Source organism: Xenopus laevis, chromosome 6S, assembly GCF_017654675.1.
Source record: "Xenopus laevis strain J_2021 chromosome 6S, Xenopus_laevis_v10.1, whole genome shotgun sequence".
Taxonomy (NCBI): Eukaryota; Metazoa; Chordata; class Amphibia; order Anura; family Pipidae; genus Xenopus; species Xenopus laevis.
In genome coordinates this window covers 6,870,136-6,885,067 of record NC_054382.1, presented here as the reverse complement: position 1 = coordinate 6,885,067, position 14,932 = coordinate 6,870,136, and the positions used below count along the sequence as shown (strand labels likewise).

Here is a 14,932-nt window from a genome sequence, read left to right as displayed (position 1 = left end):
TTGTGATTTGTCACCTGGCCCAGAAATTTCCTGCATCGCATCTTAGCTTAATGGAATCATTTTGCATGTAATGGAGAAGATGAGATTAAATGAAACATTTCTTGCATTACATATATCTATTCTGTTAGTGGTTCTACAGGAAATTTGGAGGTGTAGTGCTTAGATGGCAGTAATTTTAAGCGTTCAGCATCTAATGTGTCTCGTAAAAGGTTATAAATGTGAAAGCCATAGCTAATAGAATTGGATCAGCATGTTTCTTATAGAGGGCAGGCTTACTGAGATACATCCACAGAAGTCCTATTTTCTATATAGTGATTAGTGTATCAGTGAACAGCACTGAGAGTTGATAACATCAAACCATCCCAACTGGCCAGGAATGACCATAGCTCCTTATTTTTCTTTTTTATATATGAGCTCCTAAATGGAAGTGACTGGTGGTAGTTTCTGCCTTGAGTACTATTTCTCTAAAGATGTAGAGATCCATCCCCCCAACCATCACTGTCACCAGCCCTATATTTGTGTTTAGGGTGTGTGCATGGTGGTGGCTCTTCTATGGTGGTAATAGTGGAAATAGCAGGTAAAGTAGGGCAAGATGGAGGAGCCTTGGGTTGTGCTTGAGCAACAGCTGATCATAGGTTGCATTTTACATAAATCACGGGGCCTCACAACTGGATCTGGGAGTGCCCTGTCGCATACAGAAACTCCACCATTTTGCACTAGTTATGCATGCCTCCATTCTTCCAGAGAGTGATAAAATCAACATAGCCATGTATCATTTCCAAATGGTTTGTATATTTGGAGTGTTCTAATGAGACAGCTCTCCCACACGTCGGATGGAAACTCCATAATTCAATGTATCAAAATAAAGCTTCATTTCTCCTTAAATATTCCCTCCCCATACGTCAATGCAGGGTAGAGGGCTGTAGAAGGCTCGCTTACTAAATTTCCATTTAGAATTTTAGAGACACAGGCTGACATATGACAAACATCAGATCGATGGGCAAGTCTTTTGCGAAATCCCGTAAAAATTCTCAAAATGGCAAAAAATTTGCAAAAGCATTGAAGTCAATGGGCGTCAAAATAATTTTGACGCGCATCAAATTTTTACACGTGGGACTTTTTTTGTCCGAATGCATTAAAGTCAGTGGGCATCAAAATTATTTTAACGAGCGTCAATTTTTACATACATGACTTTTTTGTCGCAGCAAATTTTTTCGTCACTTACACAGCTCCTCCCATAACATTGACTTGCACTGTGTATATATGAATACACTGCTTGTTAATTTCCAGGTGTTAACAATTTAGTGAGGTGTTAGAACTCAGCACCACCCAAGCTCTAACACAGCATAAAACATAATAAGGGGTATTTTACAAAGACTTGCATAAAGCAAGACCTTTATTACTCATGCAGGCACCATTGGTCTGAGACGTAAGTGGCCCATTGGGTCTGCAAATTCAAGGGTCATGCTCGTAATCTACAGGGTCCTCCTCCAGACATCCATGCATACCTATCCATCCACTGAGGTCCATTCTGGAGTTCATCCTTGAAGACAACACTGCCTGCAATTCTGCTACCTGCATGGTAGAGAGCAAAGTAGAAAAACATGGTGGGCTGTGCCCATTGATGACACTTTGTACCCTGCTCCGTAGGAGTAAAGGTCCCTACTAGAGTTTCACTGAAAGACATGAATCAAGAAAGCTCTTCCTTGCCCTTGGAAAGTTTGCAATTTCCTTAGGACGGGCCTCCTGTGTATTTTGAAAAATGTATAGACCATCCAAGGGATAAAGAGGAAAAGGAGCATATAATGATAAAACATTTGGAAATGTTTTTACAGAATTAAAAGCAAAGTTTTCATTAGCGTCACAGTCTGTCAAAGTTAATAAAACCCCCGACAATGATCTCAACCTGACATGTTAAATATGTTTTTTTATGTTTTCCTTTCCTATGAAATTAGTTCTGAGTGTCTGGGACTTTCTAGACACAAGTAGGTCAGAGTTATGAAAGGCCATGGAGTAGTCAGGGAGTCTTACGAGAAAACCTCTAGCACTAATTTGACAACTGAGACTGCAAGCAGATTAACGAATGTGTTGGAGCCACATCATTAACAGGTTTCTGTTGTGCGTAGTCATGTTCATGCTAAATGGGCCCTGTTTAAAATCAATATGGTAACCCTTGATGCATGCACAGATTAGCTGAAAGTGTCTCCCATGTCAATGATGTTGTTAAAGTGGCCTCAAGCTCATCAGTGTTCTAAAGAAACCCATGGCTGTTCTGCAAAACAGTCCTTTTTCATGCATCATTGAGGTGTTCCATTCATCAGCAGCTATTATCGTACTTAGAATCTGACTATTAAGAGGTAGCCAGGAGGTATATAGGAAGGGAACGATAAAATGGAATATACATGGAGAGATTTTCCGCTGGAAAATGTGAATTTAAGCTTTTCTCTGTCAAAATTTCAATTCTGTGAGGTTCCTTGAAAATCTTAACTCGTCAAATTGATTTATGGAATGTGAATCTCAATGGAATCCATCCTTTAATGGAACATGAATATATATATATATATATACCATATTGAGATCAAAACCATTAAAGGTTTAAAATACAAATAAAGCTCTTTGCATTGTCCCTTAAAGGAGAACTCAACCCTCCAATTAGAAAAAGCCCCTACCTACTAACCTAGATTGCCCCCCTCCCTGCTCACCCCCCACATACTTCAATAGCCCTGAAAATGTCCGTAAAATATTTCTCACCTATCAGTGCAGAGTAAGCGCAGCGGAGCTTGTGGGCACCATCTTTCTGATCTTCGGATTTCTTCAGGTCCTATTTGGCACTTTGGGCTCATGCACAGTTGGTACAAAAGGGAAGACTGCTCCAACTGCACATGTGCAAATACGGCGCTCTATTACAGATGAAGACTGGCAATCTGGAAGATGGCGCCCATAAACTGAGAAATATTTTAGGGACATTTTCAGGGCTATTGAAGTATGAGGGGGGAAGAAGGGATGGGGAACTGTCTCGGGTAGTAGATAGGGGCTTTTCTTAATTGGGGGTTGAGTTCTCCTTTAAGTGAAGAGCTACTTACAATAATGCTGCCTCTATACGAATTGCCCTTCAGTTGCATGTAGAGATTGATGTTAAAAATATTGAAGAGTGCATAAAATATTGAAGACATCCCTCTGCTAATCGAAAACTGATAAATCAGGGCTTGCAAATGCCCAGAATAAATCATTCAAGCTCCGTGCATGAGCAAACAATCACTCTACTTCGCCCAGCCCAGTGATGACATTCTAGTCACATGTTAAAAGCGAATGTCATCACTGGCCTCCTTCTCCTATCCTTCATTGTGAACTGCCAATAGCAATGATCCCGACGTTGTCCAATGTGACGTGAAGGGGTCAAGAGGGAGAACTGAATTTGGTGCATGAGTGGTTTCGGACCAGGAGACAGAGGATATGACACGTTCTTCATCAAGATGGCAGCTGCAAAGTCCACAGGGGTGATTTAATTCAATGTGCTGGTACAAGTAAACTATAGCAAATTGAGTAATTCAAATATGGCATTTCAGGAGGGCGGCACACAATTAACAGTTTGTCAGTTAAAGAAAACCTTTTGTTTTCCTTAAGGCTTGAAGAAAACACACTTTTTTCAATCTACAAAAAAATTACATGCTTTTAAAGGGTTAGCAGCACCTTAAAGCAAGTGCATATTCCCCAAACAAGTTTACTGATGGTGGATACTATTACCACAGAAAATAAAAATTATATCACGGATTGATTGAGTAAAAAGAACTAAATAACTAAATAATAGATAAAAATTAAGATGTTCTAAATCAGACCTTTGTTGTAGAATTCAGAATCATCAGTGTTTCTTGTTTCTGGGTACATTCCATAAAACAACTATTTCCTCAAAACAAAACAAAAACATATATACCGTTATATAGATATTTTAGTGATGCTCTTTTTTGTATTTAGTCAAATACCGAATCCTCCACCAAATATTTGGACAAATACTAAATGGAATTTGTATATTCAAAAATGAGCAAAATCCCCCCAAAATGGCTTCATCTTGAGCTGTCCAGTGTTTGAAAGTCACAAGACTTAAGTGTTCTGTTCAGCTTAAGGGCAAATTTTGTGAGGTGTTTCGACGGAACCGCATAATTGTATAGAATTCTTCCATAAATGTGTTTTATCAGAATAAAATTCTGCAAAGAGCAGATACAAGGGAGAGAATGAATAGGTCTAACTAAGGAACAAGTGGCCACCTCTCTTCGGTTTCATGAAGCTTTCAAATGAGTTCACAGTTGTGCCGTCTCTTGACCTCTGTGAAGCAAGCGTGCCGTATAATTAGCTCAAAGAGGTTACAGATGTAGGCTCTGGCAACGATAAATGCTGTTTAGGATGTATATTTTTTGTAACACTGGGTTTTAGTGTCTTCACCCTATTTGGATTAAGTGTCAGGATCTAGAGGGGTCACAGAACTACACCGGTATGTAACAACAGAACACGAAGAAACAAGATCCATCAGGTGTGATGTGTAAGTTGTCACGACTAGGAGCCACAAGTGTGCTCGGAGAGAGAAAAATTCTACCGAAATAATATTTGTACAAATTTTGGATCAAGCCAGTGCTTGTTTTTTTCTTTTTAAATTAAATGAAATTATGTTTGTTTCCACCTCACTAATTAGGTGATTAGTTAATTATTTGAAATGCAATCATTTCCATTTTTGCTGAATTTACAATATTCTCACTCGGGCAAATGAATTGGCTCTCTTGTATCTGCCTTCTCTTGTCTGTTTCCCTCTGCTGTTGCTCAGCCCATTTCAATGGTCTATAATATCGTATTATTTTAAGCACGAATAAACCAACAGGCGCAAGTACTGGTGGTTTGTGCCATAGCCCTCCATATTTGTATTATAAGGTGATTAAGACTCCCATTTTTTCCCTTAGTGGAAAAAACACAGAATGATAAATAGGAAACCACTGTTTGTAATTAGTTTTTTTTTTAACAAGTAACAGTAAGCATTACACCCTTAAAAAAAAGAAGAGTTTTTAAAAAAATATTAGCCCCACAATTTTTTTTAAAAACCACCAACAGGGGAAAAATATAGAAAGTAAAATAAATTGTTTCTCAAAAATTTATACAATTTCTATTAAAATTGTATTAAACACTTGTCCCAATTATTTTAAAACGAATACAACAATATAAGAAGAATATAAGAGAGGAATTGATTAATTTAAATCACATATACTTTGTTAAGGTGATAAATGTTTGGACCAAAACATCAGCGATGATTTTGCACAAGAATTCCTCAGTGGAAGAAAAACAAATTGATAATTATGAAGGCATTTTTCAACAAACTCTGCCCCAGAATGTTATTAAAGGACCATTAACAGAAAACAAAAATGAAATAATAGAAAGTGGATTACATAAAAATTGCAAAATTGATACATTTCTATTCAAATTTCATTAAAAAGTCTTGCTCCAATTTATTTTATTAATCCAAGAGAGGACTTGATTAATTTTGATTACATATACTTCTTTAAGGTGATATACATTTTTAGTCCTTATAAGGAAATATTAAATTAAATATAAATGATTTTCGATTATTTATTTTAAAATTTTTATCAAGTCCAAATATAATTTAATTTATAACATTTCTTAGGGATTAGCAGACTTTTTGTAGGTATAAATTAGGTTTTTCAGTGCTAAAATAAACTGTTTCTTTCAGTTTTAACAACATTTTTCCTCCCCTTAGCACCGGCACTACTTTTGTTTAAATATTAATGAGTTTCGCAATATAAATTTTAACATTGGTGCAGATGATTTTAGAAATCTCTCATCCCTTTTCTACCTAAGGCAGTTTAATTATGAAACTTATTTTGTTACAAAATGATGTTTGTAATTTAAAAACTATTATTACCCTGGGAACCATATATTGTATTACTTCCAACAAATATTGAAAAAATGTGCAGAGACAGCATTCTATCGGTAAGCTGTTGGGCCAGAGGAGCATATTATTTCTATAAATAAAAAAATTAAAAAGAAATATTGAAACAATAATAATTTAATTAAAAAGTTTGAATTGTAGGATTGAAAACATATTTCTGAATATAATTTTTAGCGATTTGCTACTTTAAAGGATTAGTAAACATTTAAAACAAGTGAATGTAAACTTGACAAGGGTGCAATTCTCAGCACTTTTGCAACGTACATTCGTTTTTTATTTTTTTTTATTCCAAGATATTAAAGCATACATGTTTTAAGAAAGGTTTCTAATTTTTTCCTAAGCAGAAGAACATCAGAGCAACTTCTTCCTTGACTACTTGGTGGTCAGAATGGTCAGAAAATGGCCAGCAGGTGGCGCTGTTGTAACAAAATTCATTCATATTAACAGTACATGTATCACTTAATATATTGGAATTAAAAACAAATAAATAATGAATGTACATTGCAAAAGTGCTTAGAATAGCCCCCTCGCCAAGTTTACATTCACTTGTTTTAAATGTTTACTTATCCTTTAAAATTCAGGGCACTGAAAGCATGAAAAAATGAAGCAGAATGGTGATAAAAAAGATATTTCCGGTTAAATAACAATAACAATGTTATAGTTCCATGCATTTAGGTTATACATATAAGACACCCAGACATGTTTACAATGCCCCATGCAGTGGGTAAAGTGCACTTTTACTTTTTTTTTTGGAGTTCATTAGTCAGTAGCACTCGATCGAATTCATCAGTCTGCACTTGATCTAAGAGGGGTGAGGATGTAGGCCCCCCACCCATCTGCTATCTGCTCCTAGCTAGTGATGAGCAAATCTGCATGTTTCACTTTGACGAAAAAATCACGTAACTGAGTAAAAATTTGTAAAAAATTCCCAAAACATGAAATTAAGTCAATAGGTGTCAAAATGTTTTACACACGCGACAATTTTGTCTCACTCCAAATGCATTAAAGTCAATTGGCTTTTTTTCTGATGGTCACTTTTTTGTCTTGGCAATAATTTTGTCTTGGTCAACTTTTTTGTTGCGATAACATTTTTTTGAGGCAGATTTTTTCTGCAGTTTTCATGAAAAATTTGCAGATGCCAAAGTGCAGAACTTCGCCGTGAATCCATGCCTGGTGAAAAAAATTCACTCATCACTACTGCTAGCTTGTGCACCATTTACATCTACCCTAAGGCAGATAGTAAGGATAGGGCTAAGCTGTTCCTTCTACTGTGGCTGTCAAGTGCGAGTGCTCTGTAGATGATCACTAGGGACATACATTTGTGCCCTTTAGCTCTCCTGCACTAGGGCCCCGGGGAAGGTAAATGACCCTTATCATGTTTTATTACCAGGTCAATATACACATTGTAGGCTTTGCATATATGTCTACTAGTGATGTGGGGTTGACATGAAACCTTCTGTGACCCATGGGTTGACCACCAGTTGGGCAGTTTTGGGTTGAAGTGTGGCCAACCTTTGAAGGTTAGGGTTGGGTACGGGTGAAACTGGGGAAGTACTTTCCTCCACTGTTCTCAAAGACTCTGTCTTGGAACCAGAAGTATACACAGAAGTAGTGTAGAGAGCAAGAAGACGTGGATATTGGTCATGTGTGGGACCTTCAACAATTTTGTAGGTTAGGGCTGGGTGCAGATTAGGATCAGGTACGGGCTGAGTTTTTCCGGCACATAATAAAAGAAAATACAAATCAAAGAAGTTGTCCATTTCACATTCACTTCACATTCAAAAATTTTTTGTGGTTTTAGAGTTATTGTAATTGTTATTGAAAGCATTGTCTGTGTGTGCCCTTAGGTTCTCTGTAATGTATTCAAATGTGCTAAAACTTTAATTTCTTTTATTATGAGAAAACAAAAATTGGATTCTCATGCCCTGCAATTTGGGCCTTGTCTTTGGTAATCCTATACGTAAAACCACAAGGTGTTGTGTAAAGCATTGATTGTGCTTTGGTGCTTAGCTTCATCAAATATGATATATTTCTCTTAAATTGAGATATTAAATTGCTAGAGTTTAGTAAAAAGTATTTTTTTAGGTTTCATGCAGTTAATCAGTCGTCATCAGTGTTCTGTGCCATTCAATAGCAAACAAAACAATTAGAGAGTGATTTCCCACCAACCTCTGTCAGTATCAATGCAAAATATCCGCCTGATATTGTTTTTAATTAATGGCCTTTGAAAAAAAAGTCATTTTTTTTTCTCTTAAACTCAATCAACACTGCAAAACAAGAATAAATAAAGGTAACTCAAACACACACCAAAGAGAAGAGCTGATTTCCACTCTCATTTGGCCTTGGAATTAAGTTTGATAGCTCTGTCGTGGCAAATAAAGGATTATTTAAGTGGAAGGATATTCACAGCTTCTTTTAGTCTTTTCTTCTTTCTTTAGGCTGCGTCTATCCCCTGAGAACTGCTGGGGAACAGATTTGCTTTGAGGTCATTCCGATCATTTCTAGCAACGTTTGTCTTGTCTATAAAAATGTAAATACAGTAAGAGCGTAATCACAGGCTGAACTCCTAGGTGCTAACCTTCACAAACCCCCTGGAGATGATAGAGCTGAAACAATAAATACAAGTAAAAAAGTAACAAAGCAGAGAAAAGAGTAAAGAAGAAGGTAAAGAGAAGTCCACAGGGAGGAAAATGGAGAGGGAAAACTGACATATGGAAATGAGGGAGAGAAATATCAGTCAGAAAGGAAAAGTGAATGACAGAAGAGAGAAGAAAATAACATTGTATAAGAAGAAGGGAAGAGAGAAGAAAGGGAAGTACTTGTGGGGCCCGGGTCAAAGACAATCATTTTCTAGGGTGGCTATGATACTAAATGGGGGGCTATCATGAATATATAAACCAGATACAGAGAAAGGGCCCTCAAAAGACCAAAATATAGAAACAGTAACGAACATGAGCAGTCAGGCACATTATTGAATAAGTAAACCTTAAAAATAAGTGAATGTAAAATTGACGGGAGTGCTGTTCTAAGAACCTTTGCAATGTACATTCATTATTTATTTTTTTAATTCCAAGATATTAAAGGATACATGTACTGTTAATATGAATGAATTTTGTTACTACAGCACCACCTGCTGGTCACTTTTGGACCAGTCTGACCACCAAGTAGTCAAGGAGAAAGAAAGAGGCTGCTCTGATGTTCTTCTGCTTAGGAAAGATTTGAGAAAGGTTTCTAATTGTTTCCTAAGCCGTCAGAGCAGCCTCTTACTTTCTCCTTGACTACTTGGTGGTCAGACTGGTCCAAAAGTGACCAGCAGGTGGTGCTGTAGTAATAAAAGTTACCTATAGATCCTGTTGATCGTTTTTTGCTGAGAGGTTTGTTTTCGGAAGTAATTGTTCGTTGAAATTTCGAAACCTGACTGTTTTGCCGACTTGACTGTCCCATCTCAGCATGTCAGTTAAAGTTTTAAATGCTAACGGACTCATGCTGCACAAACATGGCAGCCCCCTCCTAGAGGAACATGGGGCATCAGTAATAAAAAGCATTGTGCAAATACTTTATGGCAAAGTTATAAGTAGCTTTGAAAGGCAATATTAGAATAGGTGTAAAAAATGGTATCTCTTTAAGCAGTCAACATCTCTATCCATCCTGGAGATACATGGATGGAGATGTTGACCGTTTTAATTTAGCTTTGAATAAAGATCTTTTTGTGGCACTTTGTGCCTGACTACCCATGTTGTTGGGGGTATTAGGAAACCAGTAATGGTGAAATGTAGGGTGAATGCTATTTTGGATGCCCTTAGATCTATAATAGGATGACTTTAGCCACCACCTTTCCCCATATGAGATTAGGAAGCTTAACCAAATCAAACACTACAAAGGGGTCTTCAACCCAAAATCTGTGATCTACTCTTTTCCAATGAGCCCCAGTCCAACACTAGCTGATCTCCAACCACCAGGCAGATCAGTGAGCACTGGAAGACACTGAATCCTCAATAACCACCTACAACACTGTGACATGGGGCTTCTCCAAATGGACCTGCAGCATTTGGTTGAACATTGGAATAAGACTGTATAAAAACGTCCATAAAGTTGAGTTTTATACTTGTATGGTAGAGATGGCTTTGAATTGGTCGCAGGAGACCAATCATCATGCCAACTGCCTACCCTCACCCAATAAAGAGCCTGTGCATCAATGCAACTCTCTGCTGCTTCTTCTTTTCCAAAGACACACATATTCATGCAACGTAAGCCAAAATTACACCTGCAGAAGTGGCAGAAGGAAGAGTTGCAAGATCTGGAGCTAAAAATGGACACGACCAGTAAAGCATTTCTTCACTCTCATCAAGCTGTTTTATTTAGACTTGCACACAGCAGCCCTATGCAAGGAGTTTACACAGTGGCTAGGCTTGTACTTCATCAGCTAAAAATAGGCATTAACATAAAATTCCATGTAATGTGAAGTGCTTATGTACATTAAAATCCCATAAAACGCTTTCTAAGTCATTCCTTTGGGTTGGCAAGGGCATTACATTTAGATTACCCTGATATATATTTATTTGTGTGCAGCTTTTCTGTGGGGATGAGACAGGGGCCAATATTTTCCCTGTGAACACAACGTATTTGTTATGAGTAAGTGATAAACAGGAAGGTTCCATATGCATCAATGCGGTCATTCAGTCGGCGCTAATTAGTAACATTAACGGCACAGAGTCGCCTGTATGTGGTTGAGTTTTTCGGAATTGCATTGCCACGCTGCTAATTTCTGCTGCCAGGAATTTAACAGATTCAGTCATATTTAATGTTAATTACAACAAAATTTCCATACTGCGGGCGAGGAGCGATCCAAAAACTGTTTGTGTTCAGCACGTAAATAATTAGGGGCCTGTGAGAATTGTACATACAGGAAATGTCTGTTTGTTCATATTTCTCATTTCCCAGATACAAGCCCCTTTGCTGACTAATCTATCATACTACACAAGCTGTCGGGTTATGGGAAGGCCCCATTATATAACAACCAGCCGATAGTTACCATTTCAGTTCCATAGATCTGACCAGTAACATCTCATTGGCTGCCATGACCATCTAAAAAGGTAGGGCTGACAGGTTCCTGTGCCCCCAACATCAGAGGGGTCACTTGGGGGCTGGTCATAAATAAAATATATGGATATCTTGGATATTTTCATGATATATCTCCTGCATGTCCAACTGCAACTCATAGTTGGTCAATAATAAAGGATCTGTCTTGTCACTTCTGGGGATCATGGTGAATGTGGATTGTGGTGCATTGGCAGATATGGAACGAGAGTAGCCTGTCTTTTAGTTAAAGTTCACTGGTTTGGGCCATCAACTCAACAAAACGTTCAATACTATCTGGCCATGCAGTAAAAAGTGCTGACCACTTGGCCAGTGGGCTCATTTAACATAATACTCCAAATTCAACTTCTTCTGTAAATGTCCACCCAAGTCTATAAAAATCTTCAACAGGTAAATCTTAAAGAAATGCAATATTAAGAAAATAAAAATGACGTGTTTTATTAGGGATAATGTACCCCCTACTGTAAATGATAAGGATATTAGAAGTCACTGAGGGGTTGTTCTGTGACCATATAAAGGCACAAGGCTGCAGGCTGAGTTATACAGGGAACTCTGAGTATCACTCATGTATTATAAGGGATAATGTTCCCCCTACTGTAAATGATAAGGATATTAGAAGTCACTGAGGGGTTGTTCTGTGACCATATAAAGTCACAAGGCTGCAGGCTGAGTTATACAGGGAACTCTGAGTATCACTCATGTATTATAAGGGATAATGTACCCCCTACTGTAAATGATAAGGATATTAGAAGTCACTGAGGGGTTGTTCTGTGACCATATAAAGGCACAAGGCTGCAGGCTGAGTTATACAGGGAACTCTGAGTATCACTCATGTATTATAAGGTATAATGTACCCCTACTGTAAATGATAAGGATATTAGAAGTCACTGAGGGGTTGTTCTGTGACCATATAAAGACACAAGGCTGCAGGCTGAGTTATACAGGGAACTCTGAGTATCACTCATGTATTATAAGGGATAATGTACCCCCTACTGTAAATGATAAGGATATTAGCAGTCACTGAGGGGTTGTTCTGTGACCATATAAAGACACAAGGCTGCAGGCTGAGTTATACAGGGAACTCTGAGTATCACTCATGTATTATAAGGGATAATGTACCCCCTACTGTAAATAATAAGGATATTAGAAGTCACTGAGGGGTTCTGTGACCATATAAAGGCACAAGGGGTAATATAATGCGAATCTTCAAAAGTGGATCTCAGACACACACATTATTAAACTCATAAGGACAGTTTTATACTTTTAGATGTGAAATTCGTGGAATCTATTGAGTATTCAAGATGTTCACTTTTGCACTCTGCTTCTATAGAGATAAGCACTGGAACTTATACCGGAATTCTGATTTAACTATAACCACATTTTTTTCACAGTCCGTTTAGGCTGTAGACAGTGTACAGAGTATACTTGACTGTGTAATATATACTTTATAGCACACACATATACACATACTATATTAATTCCGGGAGGCAGGTACCATATGTTGATCTGCATGGAATGAAGTTTAGTTTGTAACATACAGAATGACTGTGGAGAGCAGGGAAACAACATGGATTCTATTGAGTGACAATAAGATTTAGAGGAACAGGGTAAGGAGACAGTGAGAATAGGGTAACTGCACCAGCCAATAGGGAATGAATTACATTACATGGATTATTTGCCTTATTAATAGGTATTTTCTTACAGACAGAGTGCACTGATGAGGTTATACAGACTGTGGGAGAAGGAACTAAGTAGATTTGCTGATGACTGGCTGTTGGCCGCACTTATTTATGGAGTAAAGAACACAATGATTAAATGAATGGCATCTCCGGGAGAGAGAAGAAATGAGATGAATGAACTATGGAGTAAAGATCTGATGAGATTGTATGAACTGTGGGCAAATAACAAGGTTAAAGGCCTCATGGGAGACAGAATGAACCGGGAGAATTAACTGTGGGTTAGAGATACAGATGTCCATCTTGAGAAAGAGAAAGATCTCGATTACTCCCATGATGTAGGGGCAGTGTCATTGTCCTGCCCATCACTAAGACACCTGGTTACACAAATGTTTGTCTTTAACATCCTTGTCATGCTGCTTCCAGTTCTAAATTCATATCAGTTATCAATAAACATATCACAATCAAATTTCTATTTTTTTCCACAAATCATGAAAAATTAATTTTTTCTATATTTCTTAAAAATTCCATAATTGCACAAGCCAAGAAGACCTCCAATACAAAAATTTGCCAAGTAAAAGTTGTTGAGGTCTTCTAGAAGTCAATGGGAGCTGTGCTACTCTTGCAATTATTGTGTGTGCGTGCCAGTGGCAACCTTGCTTAGATAAGGTCACGCAGATCGAGACCACGATAGGCAAGTAAACCAGTCACATGCCCTGCACAGAGTTGTAGCCGAAGCTTTAGGGGCTGGGGAAATGATGTGGAAAATGTATGTGCATGCATGGATAGTGCGTATATAAATTATTGTGCTCTCTTTACTTCATCCCTTTGTGCTATTGGCTAGGGCCAAGGGGCACCTTGTTGCATTTTGTTGATAAATGACCTTCCTGATTGGCAACTCCCAGCTTCCCACCAACAGCTAGAGACCTGAGGTTCTTCTCTTTTTGATTTAGACCATAAGCAACACATCTCATTCACTTAAAGTAACCGTACATGTCTATACAAACCAATATAGTTGCACTTTTAAACATAGAAATCAACATACTATCTTTATATATAGGTAGGACAGTCTCTGATTCAGCCAAATTTCAAAAATTAGAAAGGTTTCGGGTGAATTTGGACTGTATCAGGCTGTACCTCAGCATGTGCATAGACCACACAACCCATTTTTCAATTGCAGATATGCTTTAGATCAGTTTTTCCCCACCAGTGGCTCTGGAGTAACATTTTGCTCATCAACCCCTTGGCTGTTACTCCCAGTGGCCTCAAAGCAGGAGCTTATTTTTGAATTTCTGATTTGGAGAGGCACATTTTGATTGCATAAAAATCCCAGTGGAATGACGAACAGAGCTTTATGTAGGATGACAATCCACATAGGGGCTGCCAAATAGTCAGTTATAGTTCTTATATGGCACCCCTGGATCTTTTTTCATGCTAGTGTTGCTCCCCAACACCTTGAATGTGGTAAGGTTGGGGCCCCCTGCTTTAGATTCTGTACCAGCGATCTCCAACGTGTGCCTTCATACCACTACAACTACAATCCCCATCTTGTCGTAATTTAGTTTGCCATTAGTTTAGGAAATAAAATATTACAGCAGATTGAGAGGTTCTCAGGGGATTCCAGCTAACAGCTCAAAGGGAAATATCTACACAATTTCCATGATTAGCGTTGTACAGCTTATCATTCCTCCATGTGCTTCACCAGTTTCAACCAGCGGTTCTGGATTCATAGTTGGCCAAAGGGACATAAAGGAGTGATTTGCATGTCTCCGCCCATGATGCCTTATGGGAGAATCAAAACTCTTATTTTGGTATCTAGGCAGTGCTGTGTGTATGGCATGAGACAAGTAAATACCTTCTGATTTCAGAAAGCTTTACTTTGCATGTAATAGTAAGGCATCCAATTCTAGATCAGGGGTCCCCAACCTTTTTTACCCAAAGGTAACATTCAGATGTTCTGTGTTGGAGGGGAACACAACCATAAAAAATAGTTACTGGGTGGTGCATAATAAGGACTGTGATTGGCCATTTGGTACATCTGGTTTTTATTCAGTAAAAACTTGCCAAGCTTGGTATTCAAAAATAAGAACCTGCTTTGAGGTCACTGGGAGCAACATCCAAGGGTTTGGAGAGCAACATGTTACTCATGAGCAACTGGTTGGGGTTCACTGTTCTAGATTCATACCCTCCAACTGTATTTTTGTGTGTTAGT

The 14,932-nt window shown here is 38.1% G+C and overlaps 1 protein-coding gene across 1 annotated transcript in view; it reads right to left on the bottom strand.

The window, feature by feature from the left end:
- crhr2.S (corticotropin releasing hormone receptor 2 S homeolog) overlaps positions 1 to 14,932 on the bottom strand; it is a 147,178-nt gene that overhangs the window by 88,506 nt on the left and 43,740 nt on the right. The gene's annotated exons all lie outside the window — the stretch shown is intronic.